This window comes from Rattus norvegicus, chromosome 2 (assembly GCF_036323735.1).
Source record: "Rattus norvegicus strain BN/NHsdMcwi chromosome 2, GRCr8, whole genome shotgun sequence".
Lineage (NCBI taxonomy): Eukaryota > Metazoa > Chordata > Mammalia > Rodentia > Muridae > Rattus > Rattus norvegicus.
In genome coordinates, this window is record NC_086020.1 from 45766176 (window position 1) to 45791306 (window position 25131).

Below are 25131 nucleotides of genomic sequence, written 5' to 3' on the forward strand. Positions count from 1 at the left end.
ACCTCTAACAGCAGGAGCAGGGGTTGTCTCTGACTCTTTTGCCTCCCTTTCCCCTAATTGAACAGCTATTGTCTAGCTTCAATAGAAGAAGGTGCCCCCAACTTGATATGCCGACGCAGGTTGATATCCATGGGATGTCTCCTTTTCTCTGAGGAGAAAGGGAGGCGAGCATAGGAGGAGGGGAAATGAGAGGGAGGGACTGGGAGGAGAGAAGGGAGGGGAAGCACTGATCTGGATATAAAATTAATTAATTAATTGGTTGATTAGTAGAAAAATAAAATTTTGATTCACATCTAAGACAAGAAAGAAGAAAGAGAAAAAGAGGGCAAGTTGGTGAGAGTATGGATATGGCATCTAATGTTACTAGTAGTGTTAAGGGGTTCCCCAAAACTAGATGCGGTGTCAAACCTGAAGTTCTTCTGTTGCTACAGAGCCAATTCTGTGCCAGACTTAAATCACAAAACCCTTTTATTTTCTTCCTGGATTCAAAATTGGACTACATTTCCCAGAATTCTATATAGTTAGGTGTTGTCACATGACTTGCTAATGGACAAAAGGATGAAGTGTTGTGTGTGCCACTTTTAGGCATGGCCCAGATGAACACCTAATGTTATCCTTTGCAATCTTGCCCATCTTCTAAAGACTGGTTACAGATGATGAAATAGAGGGTTCCCTGACCCTTGAAGCCACAACTGAGGACAAAGTTCTGTCTTCCAGGATCTGTATTGATCAGGCCTCTTCTAGTGTGTGTGTGTGTGTGTGTGTGTGTGTGTGTGTGTTGTCTCTTAAATCTTCAAGAGTCTGCTGTACATCTAAGCACTCTACAGGAACGAAAGGAAGGCTGAGTTTCAAGCCAGTGTAGACAAGGCATGGGCCATGAAAATCAACATGCTCCATGGTCTAATTTCAGTTTCTTTATTCTTCCTTTCTTTTAATTTTATTTTTAAATTGAAAAGAAATCATACAATAGATTTTGATCATGCTTTCTCATCTTCCAACACTTCCCGGATCCTTCCCATCTTCCTATCGACCAAACTTCAAATTCTCTCTCAAAATAAAATTAAATAAAAGCAAGAAACAAAACCAAGAAGCACGCACACACACAAACCACAAATGGAAAATGAAAACAAATAAAGGATCAATAAAAAGAAAAAACAAAACAAAACAAAAAAGTCAAAAACAAAGCATTCTGTGCATTAAGGCATCACCGGTTGCCTTAGTTAGGGTCACTATTGCTGGAAACACCATGACCAAAGCAACTTTGGAAGGAAAGTGTTTATTTGAAAACTTCTACATCATTGCTCATTATTTTAACAAGCCAGGACACTGCTCACTTTGACAGCACATATACTAAAAATCAGAACAATAAAGAGAAGATTAGCATGGCCCCTGTGCAAGGATGACAGGCAAATTTGTGAAGTGTTCCATAAAAATCCAGGACAGGAACTCCAACTGGGCAGGAAATTGGAGACAGGAGCCAAAGCAGAGGCCATGGAGGGGTGCTGCTTATTGACTTGCTCATCATGGCTTGCTTGGGCTGCTTTCTTATAGAACCCAGGACTACCAGCCCAGGGATGACACCACCCACAGTAGGCTGGCCCCTTCTACATCAGTCACCAATTACAAAAATGCTCTTATGAAGTCATTTTCTCAATTGAAATTCCTCTCTCTCTCTCTCTCTCTCTCTCTCTCTCTCTCTCCCCCCCCCTCCCTTCCATTACCCTAAGTAAACTCTGTTCTGTATTATGCTCACTGTGTGACTGGTACCTCAGAGGGAAGGGATGCCTCAGCATGGACCTGCAGAGGCATTCCCTCCCCACACCACACCGCACTTCCACCAAACATATCCCTGTTCTTTCTCTCTCTCTCTCTCTCTCTCTCTCTCTCTCTCTCTCTCTCTCTTTCTTATAAAACACAACAGTGCCATGGATATTCTTTTAAATAAATTCAATGAAATAAGACATGTAAATGTAGGATTCTTGTGAGCCACCATGTGGTTGCTGGGAATTGAACTCAGGACCTCTGGAAGAGCAGTCAGTGCTCTTAACCACTGAGCCATCTCTCCAGCCCCAAGTGTAGGATTCTTAAACAGCTCCGTGTTGGTCTCAGCGAATTCACCTGTCAGCCAAGGAACTGGTTTTTCAGCTATGTGGTCATTTGAAGATGTATCACTACTAGGGGGTAACGCTAAAAACACAAAAAACAAATCGGGAAAACAGTGTCACTATGTGCTCTTAATATCTGGTTCTTAAAAAACAAAAGCAGCTCTTCCTGGAACCCTGACAGAGAGGTACTCAGCTGGCAAGGGGCTTGCCTTACCAGCATGAAGATCGTGTGTGTGTTTGTGTGTGTGTGAATGCCTTAGTGTATGTGTGTGTATGTGTGAATGCCTTAGTGTATGTGTGTGTGAGTGTGGTGTGTGTGACTGTGTGTGTGAGTGTGTGTGTGTGGTGTGTGTGAGTGAGTGAGTGTGTGTGAGTGTGTGTGTGAGTGTGGTGTGTGTGAGTAAGTGTGTATGTGTGAGTGCATGTGGTGTGTGTTTGGGGGGGAGAAATACCCAGATGTGGTAGTGCACACTTGTAATCTTGTAATGCCAGCACTGGGGATGCAGAGATGAGTGTGTCCCCGCCGCTCCCTGGCTGTCATTTAATCTACATGACTAGATCAAGGCCAGTGAGAGATCCTGTCTTGAAACTCAAGATAGAGAACACCTAAGGAATGACAGCCACAGTGTCTTCTGGCCTGCTTGCGTGTGCGTGCACGTGCAAGCACACACATACCGAAAGTGCTTTATTAGCTAAAAAAAAAGAGCACAGCCTTTATTCATCACTCTTGGCTATGCTATTTCTACACATTTATTTCACAACAGCAACAGCTAGATAGATTTTGTCCTCTTGTGGATAGTAGCTCCTCTCTGGAAATACAGAAATCCTTTTTCTATATGTGGTAGCCAAAACTGGGCTTGAAAGCAAATGTGCCCCACCTGCCTTCAGCCCAGGCAGCCAGAATGTTAAGTAGAAGGCTCCCTGCTGCCCCTTGGCTGACCTGCCTACTGGAATCTTTCTATCAGGGTTCCAGGAAGAGTTGCTTTTGTGTATTAAGAACCAGATATCGAGAGCACATAGCGATATCATTTTCCTGCTTTGTGTTTTGTTCTTCCACAGACTCCTCCCCCCTTTTATTCTCCTTGCTGAGCCTCTCTTTCCTCCAGTCACACGAATCCAAAACTCCTCATCCCCATCTTGGTATCTTCTTAGCAGTTTTAAATAGTTTCATGAAAAAGATATTAAACATATATTTTCTGCTTTCTCTGCTTTGCTTGGGAACTTACCAGGGGCAGATTCAGTAAAGATTTTATGATTTTTCTTCCTCACTTTAAGAAGAGCCTTTGAGACCACTGTTGCTTCTCAGAGCAGTAGAGAGGATAGAAAATAAGTTCTGTATCAGAAAGCAGTAAAATGGCTTCAATGAGTGGAGGAGCTTGCCACCAAATGTGGTGATCTGAGTTCGAGTCCCAGAAACCCACTATGTTGGAAGAAAAGAACAATTTTCTAAAAGTTATCCTTTGACTTCCACATATATGTGCTCACACATGTGCACACATGTACACACACACACACAGAGCTCTCTCTTTCACACACACACACACACACACACACACACAAATAAATGCAAGAAAACTTTTGAAAAAAATTTATCTGAGCCACTCCTTTAGTAGATGAGGTCAGACATCACTAGTCAATAGCAGATCACTTCCCTCTGATGTTACTTCAACATCATTATATGTTGACATTGTTTGCAGTTTGAGAGCTGGTCACTCTGCATGAACATCATGAGTAATACATGATAATACTGCTCAAGCTGGGGCCATTGGTCACTATAGTACACCTGATTACGGTCATCACAGTACACGTGTTTATCGTCATCACAGTACACCTGCTTATGGTCATCACAGTACACATGTTTAGCATATGTGAAGCCTGAGTTCAAACCCCAGCACCAAAACAAAACAAAAAGAAAACAGTTCTGCTTAAAAATAAAATAAAATCCACACAAAATGGTTCTCCATGGAGGAGTCATTCTAGATAGGACTTTTGTGACACAGCCGAAATGCTATTTACGTCAAAGTGAACTAAATGGAACCTTAACCACTCTTTCTGAAGAAAGGATAAAAGTTAATTGAACAACAAGCAAATATTTGTTGAGCACATTCTATGTCTTCAGCTGCATGGAAATGATCTTCAAAGCTTTAAAAAAAATAGTTACTGTATGTCCTGGAACATTTATTTGAATTCCTGTAATTAAAGACATTTATAATTAGGTTTAGCCAAGGTCTCCTTATTTTGCAGTCCTAAGGATCAGATTCAAATCCTCTTTCACGGTAGGTAAGTCCCCCCAGCACTGCTTCTTAACACTTCAAATAATAATAGCAATAACAACAATAATGACGTTTATTGAGTAATGTGTTTCAGAAATATAAATCTGTGATAACATCTTTTGAGGTATTAATGACCCCACCTTAGTCCATTCCAGTTGCTACAACAAATTGCCTGAAGCTAAGCTATTGTGCTCAACACGAAGCCTCTCTTTCTTATATAATCATTGTGTTTCTTTGAAAGGCATTTAATTTTTATCAGTTAAATATGTAACAAATAAGTCCAATTAATAGCAGGGATTCATGTTGTTCTGGAAAATACTCTTCCTGATATGCCAAAATTCACTTAAAGTATTTCTACTAAACAAAATCCATAACTCAAGGCTTCTTCATGTTTTTTCCATTTATGACCCTTTTCTACCTAAGAAATTTTTACATGGCTCTGGATATATAAGCATCTAAAATAAATAGATAAAATAAATAGGAAAAACAAATTAGGTATACAAACAAAAATTGTTTCAAAGTCATCCTTTAGCATCCTTTGCTTTAAAGATGAACGTAAATTTACATGTCAACAAGACAGGCATGCTCATTTTTATACCCATTTGTTTTTACACAAAGAATTAAATCTTGGCTGAACCTTGATAATCCAGGACACACAAAACATCCTTTTAAGAGTTGCTTAATATTTTGATTTTATAGACGTCAACATTGAGAATACTACACTGTGTGAATACATAGCACAAAGGTCAGGCACATAACTCAGAGACAATTCAGTAATTACTGGAGATTGCGTCTTAATATCGAGCCAGAATTTGCTTAGTGCTTTTTTTTTTCCTTGTGAACCTCGAGTCAGCAACTTAAACAGGAAAAATTTAAAAATCGAACATCAAAACACCATACAACTCAAAAGCATATTAATCTGAAACTTACGTGCTGAGGAACCTGGCAAGGAAATACTGAAACTCTGTCTTCTGTAATTAAATTACTACCTGTCTAGAAAAGCAGGAAACTTTTCCTCTCCCGTGAAAACACTGAAGATCGGAATGTGTAAAAGTCCCTTGAGGGGTTGGGGATTTAGCTCAGTGGTAGAGCGCTTGCTAGCAAGTGCAAGGCCCTGGGTTCGGTCTCCAGCTCTGAAAAAAAGAAAAGAAAAGAAAAAAAAGTCCCTTGCGTCTGAGCAGAGGCGACATGGTCAGTGTTTGTTGACATCGCATGGTGTGGCAACATGCACAGAGCAGAAGACACATGCGACACGTTCAGAGCCAAGGCTGCACTGAAGCCACGTGACACAGCCCAGGCGAGTGCCTCCAGGGACACCTTGGACCCATTACGCATTTGATTTCTGAATTAGTTTTTGGTGGTTGCATGTACTGTTCGCAAAATTTGACCGCAGATGACATCACAACCTATTGTTAGCGAAGTTCAGCTTTAGTTCATAGTCCTGTTGTCAGGAGAGTTTGATATCAGGCAACTGGGATCCGAAGGTTGTCTGTGAGACATAGATGAAGGTTCTGAGCTGATTCGTAGAAGGAGAGAGAGTAACGGGTGAGTTCAAGTTATAGTAACTCGTTCTTGTGGTGACTGGTCTAGTCCCATGGGACTCGATCTAGTTCACAGAGACCTAATTTAGCCCAGAGAGATATAACTCAGTCTCTTGAGAAGAGACAGAAACTTGCTGTGAGATGCTCCATGACCTCATCACCTAGAAAATGTCCCATCCCTGACCTTGTCACTTTAAAGAATCAAGACTGGGCATGAACAAACCACAGTACCTTCTTCTAATACCGTGGTCTCCTAGATAATTCTCACCTGATCCTAAAAGTAAACTAGATATTTCCCCAAGTATTTGTGATCTGGGTTTCTTTGGGCTTTCTTTTCCTGAGCTACCAGACAAGAGAGATGTGTGTCCCTTAACACCATCATGCTAGAGATGTCAAATGTCAGGCTTGCAAGTCAAGTTGTCTTGGATTCTCCAGGCCAGCCTGCCCAACTGTTGAACAGCACAAAGAGGCTTATCAGATTGCGAATTGCAAGGAGGACTCAGCCCACCATATTCCGTGTGGTCAGAGGCTGTGTAAGAAGCTAGCTTAGCATGCGCCTGAAAGATCCAGCCAGCAAGCACTTTTTCTGCATGGTTTCTGTTTCAAGTTTCTACTTGGGTTCTCCCCCTGACTCCCCTGAAGCAAGGACTGTAACCTGTGAGCTGAAATGCACAGAATGCTGTATCATAGCAACAGAAAGGAAACTAGAGTAACATCCTAACTCAGTAATTGTTGTATGACTTCCATGTGGATTCAGGGATTCAGAAGGAAGCAACACGGTATTTCCAGTCACTGCAGAGTCTACATTCCAGAAGGCAAAAACACTTACTAAGTGAGCGAATAGCCAAGATCGTTATAGATTATTGCAAATTCCATGAAGTAAAGAAACAGGATATGCCGAGAGCAGCCAGGATCAAGATACAGATAACAGAAAGGAAGCCTGGGTGGAACCAGATGCTAAGGCATGCCAAGAGAAAGGGAAAGAGGAAATAGCAATCCAGAGGCCGTGGGGTTGAAACGCCCCTGCTGTGTGAAGGAAAAGCATCAGAGTGGAAGAAATGCCAAGAACAAGTAGAAGAGACAGACTCCGGGCCAGGCTGAGCTTGAGCTCTATTCTAACTACTAGAGAAAGTCCTGAAAATTCCTCAGTAAAGGGCATCCCGGTTTACATTAAACGGTAATCTACAAACTTAGTAGGAGAGGAGGAGGCATTCGGGAAACTGTTACAAGAGCCCTTAGTGAGAGTTGCTCTTGATAACACGAAGAAGAGACCGGTGTACCGTAAGAGAGATAAATACGTTCCCACTGAGGTGAGATGCTTATTTGCAACTCCTCTCCTGCATATAGAGGCTGTGGGCTTAGCCCTTGGCCCAGTAAGTGAGGGGGGGCGTGGCCCCCGACCCAGTAAGTGAGAAGTGGGCGTGGCCCCCGACCCAGTAAGTGAGGAGGGGGCGTGGCCCTTGGTCCAGTAAATGAGGAGGAAGACCAAGACCCACGGTTTAGGCGAAGAGAAGAGGAACTGGGTGAACAAAGGTGGCAGATCACTGACCACAAAAAAAATCAGTTCAGCCCACAGCTGTCTTGGGCAAGCCCCTGGCCGGGTACCAGAACTGCAGAAGCCGTGGGCACTGCAGCCCCAGGCATTTCCTTCAGCCCTTTGTCCCAGATAGGCATCGACTCCCACTCTGCCCTCCTTTGTCTCAGCCTCATCTTTGGTTAGCGATTTTTGTTGTAGGAGTGAGAGAGGAAGGAGAGATTGCTTTAGATGTTGCATTTCTTATGCATCTCCAATATCCCCGAAACAGAAATAATAGAACGATAAGGAAGAGATTAGATCACTACCAGATTATCCACTTAGAAAATCCAGCTGCTCCAATTATAAAGTTTTTAGTAAAACAAAGAACGCTACAGTAGACAGTAATACACAGTACACGGTAATACAAAATATGCAGTAATTACTATGTGTACCATATACCCGTGTCTTAGGATTCTATTGCTGGGAAGAGACACCATGGCCATGGCAACTCTTACAAAGAAAAACAGTTAGGGGTTGGGGATTTAGCTCAGTGGTAGAGCGCTTGCCTAGTAAGCATAAGGCTCTGGGTTCGGTCCTCAGCTCTGGAAAAAAAAAAAAAAAGGAAAAAGAAAAAAGAGAAACATATTTAACTGGGGCTGGCTTACAGTTCAGAGTTTAGGCCATTATCATCACAGTAGGAAGCATGGTGGCCTGCAGGCAGGCATGGTCCTGAAGATGTAGCCAAGAGTTCTTCTACATTTGGATCCACTGGCAGGAGGAAGAGACAATAAGCCTCTAGGCCTGCCTTGAACTTCTAAGGCCTCAAAGCCCAGCCCCAGTGACTCATTTCTTCCAAAAACACTCTACCTACTTCAATACTGCCTAATAGTGCCTCTCCCTGTGAGTCTGTGGGGCCCATTTTTGTTTAAACCACCACAACCAGAAAAGTTGTATGATACATAGGGAGAAACACTCATTTGTAATTCAAAAACATTAAAAGCCGGTAGAAATTACCTAAGCAAGATCCACATGAATTTAGGTGCATAAACAACAGAGAATTTGCAAAAATAAAAATCTAAGAACATAATTATAATAATTGAAATATATGTTTCTAAAACACGATTCGTCTATAAATTTGATTCAAGTCTAATTTAAAAGATGGCTTTATGAACCTGTCCTAGTGATGTTAAAATAAATGAAAAATCAAGCATTCAGCATAGTAAGAGAAATACTGGAAGAGAAAAGCCGGCAGCACAGAAAAATAATTAAGGTAGCATCCATTTGAGGCAAGATATAAATAAATAAACAAATAAATAAATCTCTTAGGAAAAACTCAAAACAGACTACAGAAGATATGACAATTGAGCTTCCGGGTGATGAAGTATATGGTACAAACTATTGTTCCAATATTGAGCCAACATTAAGCCAATATTGAGCCAATATTAAGCCAATAATTCATGTTCTAAGACTGGACTGTAAAGATATTAGAGACCTGGAGAATCATGTCAAGGTATTTTATTATAGAATTAATTCTAAAACAGAAAACTTAGATGCAAATCAAGGTATGATGGCAGACGCCTGCAATCCCAGCTCGCAGGAGGCCTAGGTGGGAAGAGTGCAGTGAGTTTGACCCCAGCCAAGGCTACAGAATACGTTACAAGCCAGCCACGGAGGAAAGTGAGACCCTACCTCAAGAATCCAGAGTAAAAAACTCAATACCTTATAGAACAACAAAAAGTAGTGTAGAGGGCCGCAATAACATTCGCCACCGCTAGATGGCGCTGGCTTCCACTGCGCCCCACGTGGAAGGCCAGGATAGCCTCCGCCATTACAAGATGGCGCCAGCCTTCGCCGCGCCAGCCGACTTCCTTTCAGGAAGTTAACTGTGCGCATGTGCAAGAGTGCCTTCGTGCCAGGTCTTTGCCCACTCCGGGGCGTGCCTATGAGATCATGGGTAAGCAACCAATCAGGCGTGGACATGCCACATTAGGGTGTATATAAGCAGCGCCATTTTGGGGCTCGCTCTTTCCTCTTCAAGATGTAATAAACGCTTTGCTGCAGAAGGATCCTGGTGTCCGCGCGTCATTCTTGCTGGCAAGACGTTGGGCGCGCGACAAAGTAGGTATCAAACCTATGACCAATAGTAGGAAAACATTTAAATAATCTATAGTATATTCCTTAAACAAATATACAAGATTTTAAGGAAAACTTTAGGGTGTGGGAAAATCACTATGTATTTCTCTGTGTTCCTAAGTGAATGGGCAAGATAGAAAACACTGAGTGGAGCTGGACGTGTCAGACCGTGCCACAGCCACCATTCAGCAGCTGACACAGAACCAACGAAACCACTTCGAGCTTTGTACAGTGTCAGCTGAAATTGTTAATCAAATGGGAGAATCATATCAAAGGAAATAACAGAGATTACTTTGGGGGATGGAATTTATTTCCTTAACATACTCTGTACATTCTAAATTTTCCAAAACAGCATCCACAAAATTTCTTTATAATCTGGGAAACAGTCAGTGCACACAAGAGAATTATGAATGTGATGTTGGGAGACTCTCACTCTCATAGGGACCTAGGTTGGGTGTGGGTCAAATGTTTCCTATGTCAGTGTTAGCACAGCAAATACCTGAAGTGATTTATGAAGTGAGAGGAGACTTGGTTTATAGTTCTGGAGAGTTCTATCTGTGACCTGACAGACCATTGGTGGGGCCTATAAAAGGCAGTATGCCCTACCAGGAGCGGACAGCAGAGCAAACCCACTCACCTCATCCACAGAATCCAAACAGAGCGGCCTGAGGTCCACCCGCCAAGGCCCACCTCCTAGTGTATTCACTATCCTCAGCAAACTTTATTTATTTATTTTTTTTGGTTCTTTTTTTTCGGAGCTGGGGACCGAACCCAGGGCCTTGCGCTTCCTAGGCAAGGGCTCTACCACTGAGCTAAATCCCCAACCCTTCAGCAAACTTTAAATACATGAGCTTTTAGGAGAATATTTAATGTCCAAGCCATAGAAATCCCACCCCTTCTCCTACAAATCTTCCAGAAATAGAAAAGACAAATCTGGAATCCCCAAGGATTAGTTGAGCCGTGAGCAAAGGAGATGAATGTTACAATCTCAAAATCGTTTTTTGAGATTTTGATTTGATAAACATAGCCATGGTGTGAATACGATACATTCATAATTTGGAATGGGTTTATTTTGAAGCAGAGGCAGGGACTTGAGAAGAAATGAATTCAATATTGTTGCTATTGGTGGTGGTAGTGTGTGTGTGTGTGTGTGTGTGTGTGTGTGTGTATGTGGTGTGTGTGTATGTGGTGTGTGTGTATGTGTGTGTATGTGTGTGTGTATGTGTGTGTGTATGTGTGTGTGTATGTGTATGTGTGTGTGTGTGTGTGTGTGTGTGTGTGTGTGTGTGTGTGTGTGTTGCAAATAGTGAAACTCAGGGCCTTTCACATGCTAGGCAAGCATTTAACAACGAAGCTACACTGTAGCTCCCAACTCTTTCTTTATGACTTTGGTATAAACTTCTGCTCATCATTTGATTTCTCTGAATCTTAATATCATCACATTTATCATGTCTCAAGGAAGGAGAAAATTGCATATCCACTGGGCATGGTGACCCATGCTTTATCCCAGTACTTAGGAGGCAGAGTCAAGTGGATCTCGGTCAGAAGATCGGCCTGGTCTACACAGAAAGTTCCAGGCCAGCCAAGGCTACCCAGTGACCCTATCTCAGAGAGAGAGAGAGAGAGACAGAGAGAGAGAGAGAGAGAGAGACAGAGAGAGAGAGAGAGAGACAGAGAGAGAGAGAGAGACAGAGAGACAGAGAGACAGAGACAGAGAGAGACAGAGAGAGACAGAGAGAGAGAGAGGAGGGAAGAAAGAAGGGAAGAGGGAAGAGGGAAGAGAAAAGGAAAAAATGAAAGAAGGTGTCTAACCAACTGAAATGCATTTGAGCATGCTGAAGTCATTTGAAAATGAAAATACTCTATAACGTAAATAAATGAAAACCATTATTGTATTTACATGTCTCTCCCTGATTAAAAGGGCTGTTGCTGTCATCGGTGGAATAGGTCACGTGTTATCAAAAGGAGGACAGAGGTCACACAGAACAGTAATCCTGACTCTTTAGCTGCAGTCATCTGAACCCGTTGCCTACCCCCAGCCCCTGAGGCCCTCAGGAATGTGGCGGTGTCTGTGCTCTGTTGGTGAGCTCCACCGCTTAGCCACCTCTTTTCAGTGTAGTAAGCCGCTTCCTTCCTTCACGAGGTCCACAGGCTTTTAATGTAATGAAGCACTGCATTTGCATGTGCACCTCTTACGTGTATATTTTCTGTTAGTCATGTGTTTTCTATAAATATTCAAAGCTTCCCACACTAAAAAAAGAGGTTACTCACTTTTTTTTTCCAGTTAATAAGTCTAAAGAGCAACATAGTTACTTAGGTAGCTATATATGCTTTAAAAAATTACCAGGGCTGGAGTGATGGCTTGCCATTCTCAGAGTACCTGGGTTCAGTTCTAGCACCCACACAGTGTTTCATAACTGTAGGCAACTCCAGCTGCGTATCGAATGCCATCTCCTGACCTCTACAGGCACGAGATACACGGGTGATGCATGTGTATACATACGGGCAAAATATTTATACAAGTAAAATAAGTTTTTTATTTAAAAAATGTACATTTAATTGTTTGGTGGGGGAACATGGGCATGCATGTGTCCTTCTACAACATGGGCTCCAGGACCTCAGGTCGTGCAGCTTGGTAGCAAGTGCCTTTGCTAACTGAGCCGACCTTGCCAACAAGCTGACAAGCTTGATGGCCAGTTTGATCCCTAGGACCTACTGAGAGAAGAAGAGAACTAACTCTTCAGATTGTCATCTGACCTACACGCCCATGCCATAGGTCTAGCCAGGGGAGCTGTGGGAATTTATACCAAGTGCCCAAGTGAAGTTGACAAGTTTGGTCACTGAGTGAAGTTGAGCTACAGGTCATCTTAGGCAATACGTAGCCCGTAAGTTAGAAACAGAGACTCAGGACTTCCTAAATTCTTCATAGATGCGCATTAGGATTATAGTCCCTGAAAATCTTAGATATGTTCTGCTTTGTTAGATTATGAAGGTTCAACAATTTGTGGAGGAACTTCAAAAGGATTATTGACTGTAGTAAGGGAAAATTGTTAACGGATGCTTCAAGGATTCTGGCCTTACTTCAGTCTAGAGTTACTCAAGTTTGTCTTACCTGGGCCTGATAAAAAAACAAAAGCATGATTTCAAAATCCCACAGAATTTGGTGTTGGCAAGATTGGCTCAAGTTACTCCTACCTGAGATCAAGGTTTTGACCCACTACTATACCCGAGGAGAATCCTACATCACCATCCATCCCTTCATAATACTCTTACCTAATATGAAGACCAAGCTTGATGTATTCCCATTGGTTCTAACCACTTATCAAATATTAATTCATTTGATCCTTAAATTGACCTATTAAGTAATAATATTACTATTTCTGCTTTATATCTGAAGACATGAGGAAATAGTAACCAACTAGTCAACTTGTCCACTGTTACTTAACTAATAACTGTTAGCACTGAGATTTTTAACGAGAAAGTGTGTCCTTAAAAATCCTGTACTCAGCCACATTACATTGCTAAAGTGTGAAAAAGAGGTTAATTTTTGCAGAGAACTTGCTGCGTAATACGCTGACTCTATGGTGTTACTACTATTGTTTCTCCTTTTTAAAGGCATGAAACTATATTCTAGGAGGGTTCAGAAGCCCTCTCCTGGCAAGGCAGGTTGATAGGTTTTAATTCAGGTCATCTAATTCTGAAGCGCATGGGTTTTGTAGTTGTTAGTTTGTCTTTGTTTGTTTGTTTGTTTGTTTTACTCCGGGTATCCTATAACTCAAGCTGCCAATAACTTACTATGGGGCTGAGGATGGCCTTAGACCTCTAATCTCCCTGCTTCTACCTCCTAAATGCTGGTAGTATAGGTATGTGCTGTTAGATCTAGTTCACGAGGTGCTAGAGAACCAAACCAGGCCTTTATGAGTATGCGGGAATGCACTACATACCAGCTCAGCAAAACACAGGTTCTGGAGCAGATAGCTTTGGCTTCATCACAGGCTTTCCTTCAAGGAGGACACATGGGTAGTGAGGAAACCCTGGGCATCTCTATAGGGCAGATGACAACATGGGCCAACAAGGAAATCCATCTATGCTCAGTGAAGAGGTTGAGAGTTTTGAGAAACATGACAATTTGAGGAAGTTAAATGGAAGATTGCTGGCTGTGTTTCGCATTGGGAAATGTACTTGCATTTTTAGTTCTTGTGGCTTGAAATGAAATCCCAGAGTGACTCATTTCCAGTGCTCTCTGATACGAAGCACGAGTCCTGATCCAGCAAAGATGGCTGACTTCTCAAGAATTTATAGCCACTCGAAGCTGGTAAGCTCCAAAGCCACCTAACTCCGGGGACTGTGTCCTTCTAATCCACCATGATCCCGAGTCTCAGAGAATACTCAGTTCTAAAGGATGTATGCACATGTCTCAAGTAGGAGCTCTTCCTGCGATAACACAGCTTCTTTGCAATAAAGATGTTGCTCCAATCCTCATGGAAACAGTCCAAAGTTAAGAAGATGTGCACTGGGGGTTGGGGATTTGGCTCAGCGGTAGAGCGCTTGCCTAGCAAGCGCAAGGCCCTGGGTTCGGTCCCCAGCTCCGAAAAAAAGAAAGAACGAAAAAAAAGAAGATATGCACTGGAGGTGACCAGCAAATACAAAATACAAAGATGTGTGTCTAAAAGTTCCATCAGAGAGTCACTGAGAGACAAGGCACATCGAAAAACCTGGCTTTCTGTCCCTCATCTGGTGACCGTGAGCAGTCTGTCATGATGCCAACAGTGAGATCATGTGGTGAGTTGGTGTGTATTCTCATGGGACATCTTGGTTCATCGTTGCTTAGGGTGTTGTCTAGTCTTTATGCCTAGTGTAGGACTTTGTTTTATAATATATGCTGTATTTGAAAATATTCTTTGGCTGGGTGTGGTGGTACATGGCTTTAACCCCAGCACTTGGGAAGCAGAGGTGGTTGAATCCCTGAGTGTGAGGCTAGCCTGGTCTACAGAGCAAGTTCCAGGACAGCCAGGGCTACACAGAGAAACCCTGTCTCAGAAGAGAGAGAGAGAGGAAGAAGGAGGGGGAGGAGGAGGAGGAGGAGGAGGAGGAGGAGGAGGGGGAGGAGGAGGAGGAGGAGAGGGAGGAGGAGAGGGAGGGAGGGAGGGAGGAGAGAGAGAGAGAGAGAGAGAGAGAGAGAGAGAGAGAGAGAGAGAGAGGGAGAAAGAGGAGGAAGAGGAAGAGGAGGAGGAGGAAGAGGAAGGAGGAGGAGGAAGAGGAGGAGAAAGAGGAGGAGGAGGAGAGGGAGGGAGGGAGGGAGGAGAGAGAGAGAGAGGAAGAAGGAGGAGGAGGAAGAGGAGGAGGAGAGGGAGGGAGGGGAGAGAGAGAGAGAGAGAGAGAGAGAGAGAGAGAGAGAGAGAGAGGGGGGGGGGATTATTTGATTATAGGGAGGTTAAAATATAAACTCAGATTATAGGGAGGTTAAAATATAAACTCAGAGTCAATACAAAAATACAAAAAGAGCTTTAACTCATGGAAAAAGATCACTGTCCACATAGTGTGATGTTAAAGGAAGGATTCTTTTCTTCAAAACCACTTGTATGGGGAAAGTTCTTGTTTTGGTTGAAAGCTGGAAATACAAGGCTATGCAAGACATCATCCCCCCTTCCATAAAGGCCTGTATTTAAGAGGAGAAGGGTGAGCAGCAAGCTGGAAACAATAATAAGAAAAAGAAGGGGAAACCAACATGGCCGACCAACATGGTGGATTCCTACTCTGCACATTTTTCCTCACCCTCTTTTTTTTTTTTAAACCTCTCTAGTCTCCTACTGCACTTACCAATATCTGGCCTAGAGAGAAGCTGACCCTGGGGTGCTCTGTAACTCTTAATTATCTGGAACCTTTTGACACCAGATGCAGACACAAAATCCAGAAGTAGAGGAGTACCCTGGAGGGAGGGTCTAGCTGGGGAACGCACTGAGGGCCCTCGGAAGATACTTGAACCAAACGGTGTGTGGCACTGAGACCTGAGCCCATCACTGTAGTGTCAATGCCTCATCAGTCTTTCTGGAATCTTACATTTACCTTCATATGAGATGAGGAGACCATGGTAACATATCTACCAGGAGCAATTGTGAGGCCAACTAGTGTGCTCTTACATAAATAAAACAAAATAACCAAACGGTCATACTGTAAGTGTACTCACTGACTTGAAATACACTGTCATTTTTTAACTTCAGATGTCTAAATACCTAACAATTTCCTGACAAACACACAAGAGTTCTAGAGCTCATAATTCTGTGGCAACGCTAATATATGTACGTATAATTTAGCCTTCTAAGTAATAAGCAGTCCATAAATACATATTGCCTAAATGATGGATGGTTCATCAATTGACTGAATGGAGGCATTTTCAAAATCAAATATAATGCTACTAAATAAGACTACAAGCTGTTAGTCTAATAAATAACTCAGTGACTGTTTCCCAAGCTGAATTAATGATCATACTCTACAGCAACCTTCCATTAGGCGTATGTGAAATAAGTAATAAATTTCTAAATTAATCACTCTGCTCACAGTTAGGATAGAGGCAATAAGTAGAAGCAGAAAGGACGATAATCACATTAGTGGGGTCTGCTGTGGGATCTATGCTGTGATGAGAAAGAATGCTTGCCTCAAGCTCCGTTTTTGTGTTTTCCATAGCAGTTAGCATCTTCCAAAATAGCATGTAACTGACTGCTATATTATGTCTGTCCCCTCATTCTAGTGTATAAGTATTGCAAAGCTGGAGGGTTTTCAATGACCCATACCAGCTCTTGAATATCTAACTCATGATTACTCAATAAATACTTGTTAAATTAACAAGCCAGCTTATTAATTAATAGCTTATACTTCACAATGTACCATCTCATTGCTACCCAATGTTCATATCTCCCATGCCTATCTTGGGGTATGAACAGGATTTCAGGGATTATTTATGGTCAATGGTTCCAAAATGCCACACCTTCTAATAGGCCAAGCATCTAAACACATGAGTCTAATAGGGTCCATACCTATTTAAACCACCACGTATGTTGAAATAACGTTCTTTAAAACCTTCACATTTAAAAAATATGACTTCTATTTGGTAATTCAAGAGATAGTTACTAAGCTGCAAAGTCCAGGAAGAAGCTCAACTCAAAACTACAAGGATGGTTGGGTAACTGTAACTTTAACCTGTGTATAATGTATTTCCTGGTGGGTTTTTGTTTCTTGTATGGGGTAGGAGTCAGGTTTATGTTTGCTTTGTGGCTTTGGTGGTGCTGATAGTCGTGGTAGGTTTTTGTTTTTATAATATTAGAAATAGAACCCAGAGCTTCACTCATGCTAGTCAAGTGTTCTTGTACCAAGCTACACCCCCAGCCCTAGTGTGTGTTTTGAAAGATAGAGATCAATGTGGTTCCATGTCTGGTCCACAAGCAGACACAAAATCTCAAGGCTCTCAGAATACCTAGCACAGTTCTAACAAGATGATTTTGATGAGGCCAACACAAACTGTAGTTACCTCACAGTAGGCATTCAGTCTGGAGAGCAGCCTAACTATAGTATGAAGTAAACAAGGGAATTCTTTGTGGATGTTAATTTTAGAGAATAGATGGATGCTTTATCTGGTGAGATGACCCTGCAAGCAAAAATGATTGTTACACGGGTCTATGAGCTGTGTTGAATCCCGGAAACATGGTAGGAGAACAGAACTGGCTCCCGAAAATTATACTCTGATGATGATGGTGGTGGTGGTGGTGGTGGTGGTGGTGAAGGAGCAGAAGGAGAGAGAGTAATGGATGATAAGATAACTTGAAGGCATAGAAAAGAATACACACACACACACACACACACACACACACACACACAGAGCGTCCCACTCAGCTCAGGCTGTCATAACAAAATAGCATAGTCTAGGTGACTTTAAAAAAAAGAAAAAGAAAAAAGAAAAGAAAAGGAATAGATTCCTCATTGTTCTAGAGGCCGCGAGGCTGAACATCCAGGATTTAGAAGTTTGGTTTCTCATGGGGGTCCCTTTGTGGTTTACAGAGAGCCACACTTTCTTGCTGTGTCCTGACATGAGCTGTTGTTAGAGATTCCCCGTCTTTCTTCCTTACCTCATGGAGCCACCAATCATTTCAGTCCCCTACGACTTTAGTCGCCTTCAGGATCTTCCCAAAGCCCTGTCTCCAAACACAGTTATGTTGGAGAAGTTCGAGTTTGAACGAATAGAGTTGAGGAAGGCACAGTGCAAACTTTTGTCTCTAGTCCTCTGAGGTAATGTGTTCAGTCACACGACTTGACTCATTCTGAGAAAGTGCTCTAGTTAAAGTCACTCAACAATGAAACCAATTGCCCACCCCCTGGAGTTGCGGCTTTGTGTCCCTGAAGGAGGGTGAGAAATATGTTCCTACAGTGAGTGAAGCATAGAGCCGAAAACATTTTGGATCTCTCCAGCTCAGAACTTCCGCAGTATTTGAATATTTTTGGCATTGCTGTTTGAGTACACTCACCATGAATTGCCCTTGCTCTGAAAGATTGGAACCATATGAGATTATTATATGGAGAAAGTCTAATAGAAGGCTTAGAGCAACGTTCAGACAATGTGTGATGAACTAAAATTTCACAGTTCCTGGCTTTGCAGTGAACTCCGAGGTCTGATTCTAATCAGGATTGTGCATAGGTTCATAATTTTGTGAAGGCTTTGGGGAGTGTGGCTTCAGTCAATTCTTGAGCAGCATCCTCAACACCACTTATCAGTCTTTTAAGGAAAAAACTTCACAGAGGTTAAGTCTGATTCCATGAGTGAGATTAGCAATGCCTAATAGGTAAAGTCATTTCAAACATAGTCCTTGGTAACTTGGGAGGAAAAGCCTAGAAAAGGAAACTAGATTAGGATAGAAAAGTCAGATTATTCTTTCACTATTTTTCTCCCACAAACTGCATGATCTCCTAGTAAGTCTACAGGTATAATAATTAGCTCACTAGACCAAAATTGGAATTATGTCTCATCCATAAACACTTGGCAGCCAACCCTATTTATTAATCCTGAGCTCTGTTTCACTGTCCACTATACTATGGTCAGTTTATATGCACATGCTATTTTAGCTTAATGCACAATATTAGTAAAAGTCACTGAACATATAATAAAATAAAACAAAAATACAAATACTGTTAGTTCAAATAAAAATTGAACTAACTATAAAACAAGTTAGCTGTAGTTGATACTCCACTATTTAGTAAAGTGACTCATGCTGTTAAGAATGTTAAGCAAAATGGATATTAGGAGATACACACACACACACACATACGCACACACATACACACACACACACACACACAAACAGACATACACAGGGAACTTGAGCTCACTGCGTAGTCTAGGCAGTCCCTATTTCAATAAAATAGTGCAAAAAAAGAAGATGTAAGATGTCACCTGTCTTGGTTAGGGTTTTATTGCATGATCAAGACAACTCTTATAAGCATAACATTTAATTGGGGCTGGCCAATTAAATCAGAGGTTCAGTCCAATATCATCAAGATAGAAGTATGGCAGTATTCAGACAGGCATGGTGCTGGAGGAGCTGAGGGTTCTACATCTTCATCTGAAGGCTGCTAGGAGAAGACTGCTCCCAGGCAGCTAAGAAGAGCGTCTTAAAGCCTACACCCACTGTGATACACTTCCTCCAACACAGTCACAGCTACTCCAACAAGGCCACACCTCCTAATAGTGCCACTCCTCAATGGGCCAAGCATGTTCAAACCACCACATCTTCGTATGTCCTCCAGCCCCCACTTACACATATACCACACATATACATACATCACACACACACACACACACACACACACACACACACACACACACACACCCCTGGTAACAATTTAAAATAGGTATAAATGGCTCAAGAAAGCCCCACATCTGTTTTTACCTGTGGAAGAAAATACCTGTTACTAAATACTAAATATTTGTTAGTTTACTAAAATGACTTGCTAATGATAGATGTAAATGTGATGATAATGTAAAGATGTTAAAAGCCCTCACTGCGTATTATCTGATCGCTGGTAGCTACCATGGCAAAGGAGAAAAGGTGCACTCTTCTTTTTTTCCTTTCCTACCTGTCATCCTTAATCATTGCTAATGCTCACTGAGCACCCTCGCCATGAACAGTCTTACCACCCTTTTGGCAGGTGACTTGGACTATACAACAGCCCTGTTCCCTCAGTATGATGTTCCAGAAAAGTTACCGATCCCCATCGAAGTGTCTCCAGTTTAGATAAAGAGTTCATCAAACAACAGAAATGACTTACAATTGAATTCATTTCCATCCTCCTAGCCGAGTTGAATTCTTCAATACTTTCTTAGGGCTTTCCTGCTGGTGGGCCTCTTGGTCCTTGGGATAGGAGAGGACTCTAAGACAGAGACAACGGCGATGGCTATATGCAGGTAGAGGGACTAATTAAAGCCATGCTTCTAAGAGTCAGCATCCTCCCAAGGACCGCCAGTGGCCAATGGAAGTGAGGGAAGGCGAGGGAGGGAGGGAGGTGGGCAGGGAGGGTAGAAATCCTTACCTGGTACTCTCAAAGAAGGAGTCAACTCACCCGACAGTTCTGCTTTCAATTTCTACCCTCTGCAGCCATGAGTATCCCTCGGAGTTACACTCATGAGAATGGATGTGTTGATGCTATACCCAAATATAATAGAAAGTTATCATAACCAGGCCAAGAGATAGCTCAATAGGTAATTGGGTTCCCATAACTCACATAAATGCCACGTAAGTGTGGTAGGCCCAGCATGTGGGAACAAAAACAGGGCATCCCTGGCAAGCTGTGAATCAGACCATCCAAAATGGTGAATTCTGGCTTCACTGAGACCCTGCTACAATATGTCAGCTGGAGAGTGACTGAGGAAGTCACAGCTAAAACATATTGGGTTATCAGTGTATGCTCTGGAAGCCATCAAACTCTCTCTCTCTCTCTCTCTCTCTCTCTCTCTCTCTCTCTCTCTCTTTCTCTCTCTCTCTCTCTCTCTCTCTCTCTCACACACACACACACATACACACACACACATACATACACACACACATACACACAAAATCAACATTTTGTTATCTCTCTTGGAATCAAGAAAGACAAAAGAAAAATAACAACAGGTGAAAAGAACGACTAATTTGAATAATTGTGTTTTTTTCTGCTGTCTGGGAGCAAAGTCAGTTGTCTTAAGTGAGAGAATGTCCCAGAAAGGTAAGAAGCACGTCCAGGGGAACATAACTTTTTCATATTTCTCATTATTCTCTCCCTAACTTCACCAAACTTTCTCCCACCAGGCTGTCTGTCTGTCTGTCTGTCTGTCTCTCTCTGAGTAATTTCCCAAACAGTTCTAACAGTAGCTAATTTGTCCTGCTTTTTTTCAACACATGTTCTCGGAGCCTTTGGTTTATCTCTGTAATTATAACCTGTGCCACCCAACCCGTACCAGCTCTGTGCTCCAGCCAGCTCTGTGCTCCAACTCCCACAGGCATCCTGTAGGTACTTGGATTCATGTACTTAAAGGAGACCTTTGCTCCCAGGAGGTTCCTGAGCTGGAGAACCGAATGAGTTGCTATCCTATTAGACTTCTCCTGAAGCTGACATTTCCAGTGCCTGTCGCTAATTTCAAAGTCTCACTCCTATTACCCATTAAAGATGGATGGATCGATATAGAATAATTTTTTCCTGTTGGAAGAATAACTTAAGTTTATTATCTGCCATTTATCCTGCTATTTATTTGGAACAAATGTATTCATTTTAGCATCGACTCGTTTGGGGTATAGAAAAATAGATAAGATAGAGCTGGAACTGTGGTGTCCCTATCCCCACCCCACATGTTTATCAAGACCTCTGCTTTCTGATGACCCACTTTCTCCTTTGTGAGCTGGAAGAGACTGTCAGAACAACCTGTCACTGAACTGACTGTAAACACTTGCTCCGGAAGCTGTTTGAGGCTTTGCTGAGCCTGAATTAGAGCTCAAATTCTTCCTCTATCCAATTCTGTTCTCTCACCAAACCACTCCATGTTCCATTTTTAAGTGTTATTCTCTAATAAATATTTTGTACCCCCAAAGCCTCAAACATAAACTCCCTATGAATTCTCAAAGTACCCCATAGCCAAGTGATCATTTGGATGTCAAATTCCTCTGTAAAAATGGCTAAGGACTTTGGAGAGTGAAGAATTCTGTAACTCCAGAACTCCAGCATAAACTGATGGGCCAAAGCAGGACACTGGGCTGCCCTGTCTTTAGGAGACACAGTGGCTGATGCGTCACCATTTGTCACCCTTGCATATTTTATACCAGTCTTCAGCTTCGGAACAGTAATGCAATTGTGACATGACAGCTCATTTGGGATGCAAAATGTAAGCCCAGACCTACTGCACCAAAGACCCTGGGGCACACTGCTGTGTTCATTAGGGCCCGATGCTCGCAATGCCCTGATGGAAGCCAGTCATATTTCATTCCCTTACCACTGTTGTATATAGGGACAGACAGCCACACAGCCAGATTGAGTCAATGAAACACAAAGAAAGGCCATCCTGCAGTATCTCAGAAAGATAATGAATCTCTCTTGTTGGATGTGCCAGAAAAAGCTTATTGTTTGATGCTATGATGTTGTGAACCAAGTACTGGCACTCTAATGGCACTTGGTGGCTACTGATTCAAGCCATCCAGAAATCCACCCTACCTATAGACTGTGAACAAAGAATTTAAACCAATTCTTTTTCTGGCATTTTCTTTCTTTCCTGCCTTCCTTCTTTCCTTCCTTCCTTCCTTCCTTCCTTCCTTCCTTCCTTCCTCCTTCCTTCCTCCCTCCTTCCTCCTTCCTTCTTCCTTCTTTCTTTCCTTCCTTCCTGCCTTCCTTCCTTTATTTCTTTCCCTTTCCTCCATCCCTCTCCCCAAGGAGCCCAGAAGTCACTGTCATATACTATCATGACTTGACTGTTTAAGGGAGTAGTTCTCAACCTTCCTAATGTTGCTCCCTTTTAATACAGTTCCTCACGCTGTGGTGACTCCCAACCATAAAATTATTTTCACTGCTACTTCCTAACTGTATTTTTGCTTCTGTTATGAGTAGTAATGTAAATAACTACCATTTCCAATGGTCTTAGGCAACCCCTATAAAAGGGTCACTGACAGCTCCCAATGGGTCTCCGTCCACAAATTGAGAACTTCGTGTTTAAGGCACATCTAGTTCAAGAAACATACTAACGCCAGCACTCACTTCAACTTGCCTGCAACCTATTGCTCTGTTTCTCACAATGCCATCTTCTCTAAGTTCTCTCTGATAAGTCTCTGCTTGCTCACATCGAGTTAGCACCCATCTTTCCAAGTCCTTCATAAAAGATGCCTTGACTGTTCCCCCCAAACTGTGTCCCTCCACTTACTTTCTAAAGTCTCAGTCTGTATCCACAACATACAGCCTCTGCTTTCTCTCGGCTCTAAGCGCCTTATTGTGCACTGGCACCTGGCGTTGAATGTGATATTCTGCAGATGCTAAGTAGACAAATGAGGTGTGATGCCCTGGTCTTCAGAGAGGGATACGCTAGGGTACCAGATACTGCTCCCACCAGTAAGCCATGGATGTGCTTCAGCCATGACCACCTCACCAAGCCCCACTATAACTGTAACTCTCACTCTACGGTGATGTGTCAGGCAAGTAGGGATATCTGTTGTCTTAGAGTTTCTATTGCTGTGAAGAGACACCATGACCAAGGCAACTTTTATAAAGGAAAACCTTTCACTGGCGCTGGCTTACAGTTCAGAGGTTTGATCCATTATCATCATGGTGAGGAGCATGGCGGCGTGCAGGCAGATGTGGTGTTGGAGAAGGAGCTGGGAGTTCTACATCTTGATCTAAAGGCAGCGAAAGGAGACAGTGTGCCACACTGGGTGTAGCTTGAACATAGAAGACCTCAAAGCCCACCCCCACAGTGACACTTCCTCCAACAAGACCACACCTACTCCAACAAGGCCACGCCTACTCCAACAAGGCCACACCTCCTAATAGTGCCACTCCCTATGGGCCAAACATTCAAACACATAAGTGTACGGTGGCCATACATATCTATCCAGCAAATGGAGGTGCCAGGCCACCATCAGCACCCAACCCTTCCTTCATGTCTGTTCTCTTCAGAAGCTAGATAGCAACAGCAGGTTTGTGTTTTGTGGCAGGAAGCAAAAAGCACAAGGATTATGTGAGAGCTTGTGGTTACAGTGTACCACAGTGTTTGAAAATGTGGGGTTTAGGCCTTAGATCCTTAGACCACCTGAATGTGACTCTAGGAGGAGCCCGGCCGTTGTCTAACTACAATGTCAAGCAAGGGAGCAGACTTCTCTGACGCTCTGTTTCCTTGTCTGAAAGATGGGAATCATAATCATGCTGACTTCATTTTAGAACATGAGGAATTCTGGAAAAGGTCATGTTCATAAACCACTCAGCATCCTGTTTGGCACACAGTGAGCACTCAATAAATAGTAGTCATTGTTAGCGACCCAACCTCTCTGTGGCTCAGTGCAAGCTTTCGTCTTCACTCAGGGAGGGAAGGGCCTTTACACACTCCCCCGTTGTGTAAGTCTGCCTTCTGCCATTATAGCAAAATATCTGAGGCCAACTTAGTAAATGAAAGGTTTGTTTGGTATCAGGAATTTCGATTCACGGTCGCTCGCCTCTGTTGCTTTCTGTAGTAGCAAAGCGCACGCAGATAGTATATGCCGCAAAGGAAGCTTGCTCACTACACAGCAACTAAGAAACAAGGAGAAACCAAGAGGGGTCCAGGTCCCCGCATTCCCTTCAGGAGCATGCCCCTGTGCCTTGACTTTCACCCACTGTCCTTGCCTTCCAAGCTTTCCACCACCACCAATAGTTAAGAGACAAACCTTTCACGATATGGACCTTCAGGGGACATTCAAAACCCAACTTGTCACAGCTGTTCACAGGCAGCAAAGCTAAGGGACAATGAAAAGAAGGAGCTAGGCATTCTGCCTGCTCAGCTGGAGTACTTTAACACCTGGCTGTAAGAAACGTTGCCAATGTCCTTCTTCACATAAGATTCCCTAACTCCCAGCATGCCCATCAACTCACCAGAACTAAAACCTTCTGTGGCAGGCACTCCTCACATTCTTCCAGCACTTTCTAGGGCTCAAAGCCCGTTTCTTGTCTCTTCTTCCACACCAGCCTTGTAAAACAGCTAAGGACAATCTGTGCTAAGTCTCCCTTCACCTACGATAAATGTGGTCTATGCGATTTTCCAAAGTAGGGTCAGGAAGTTGCAGATGGTTTGGGACAGACTTAGTCACTTCCACCCCCTCATGGCCTTGTGCCCTGTACATGAGGTGGGATTTCCCAGTGAAATGCATAATGTGTATGCTCTAGGCACAAGATACGTTTAGCCATACAGTAGACCTGTGGAGAACTCCTTGGGGCCCAAAGTATATGCTGCCCAACATCCAGAGGATGGGCCTTTCAACTAATTGACTGTCTTTACTGTTATCTAAGCACTGTGGTGCACACTTGCACCTGCAGTA

At 42.8% G+C, this 25131-nt stretch overlaps 1 long non-coding RNA gene and 1 other non-coding gene across 5 annotated transcripts; one reads left to right on the forward strand and one right to left on the reverse strand.

The window, feature by feature from the left end:
- Positions 1–185: 185 nt before the first annotated feature.
- On the reverse strand, positions 186–24826 carry LOC120100706 (uncharacterized). Of its 4 annotated transcripts, XR_010064088.1 has the most exons (5): positions 24689–24824; positions 23363–23460; positions 20144–20256; positions 19883–19984; positions 186–9566 (listed from the first exon to the last, which is right to left on the reverse strand). It is a non-coding gene; the product is annotated as an uncharacterized LOC120100706 (long non-coding RNA). The 4 variants fall into 4 exon arrangements; XR_005500649.2 differs by lacking the exon at positions 23363–23460 and having other exon boundaries at positions 24689–24826; XR_010064086.1 differs by having other exon boundaries at positions 19883–20256.
- LOC120101181 (U6 spliceosomal RNA) lies at positions 1327–1434 on the forward strand. The gene has a single exon (XR_005501578.1). It is a non-coding gene; the product is annotated as a U6 spliceosomal RNA (small nuclear RNA).
- Positions 24827–25131: the final 305 nt, after the last annotated feature.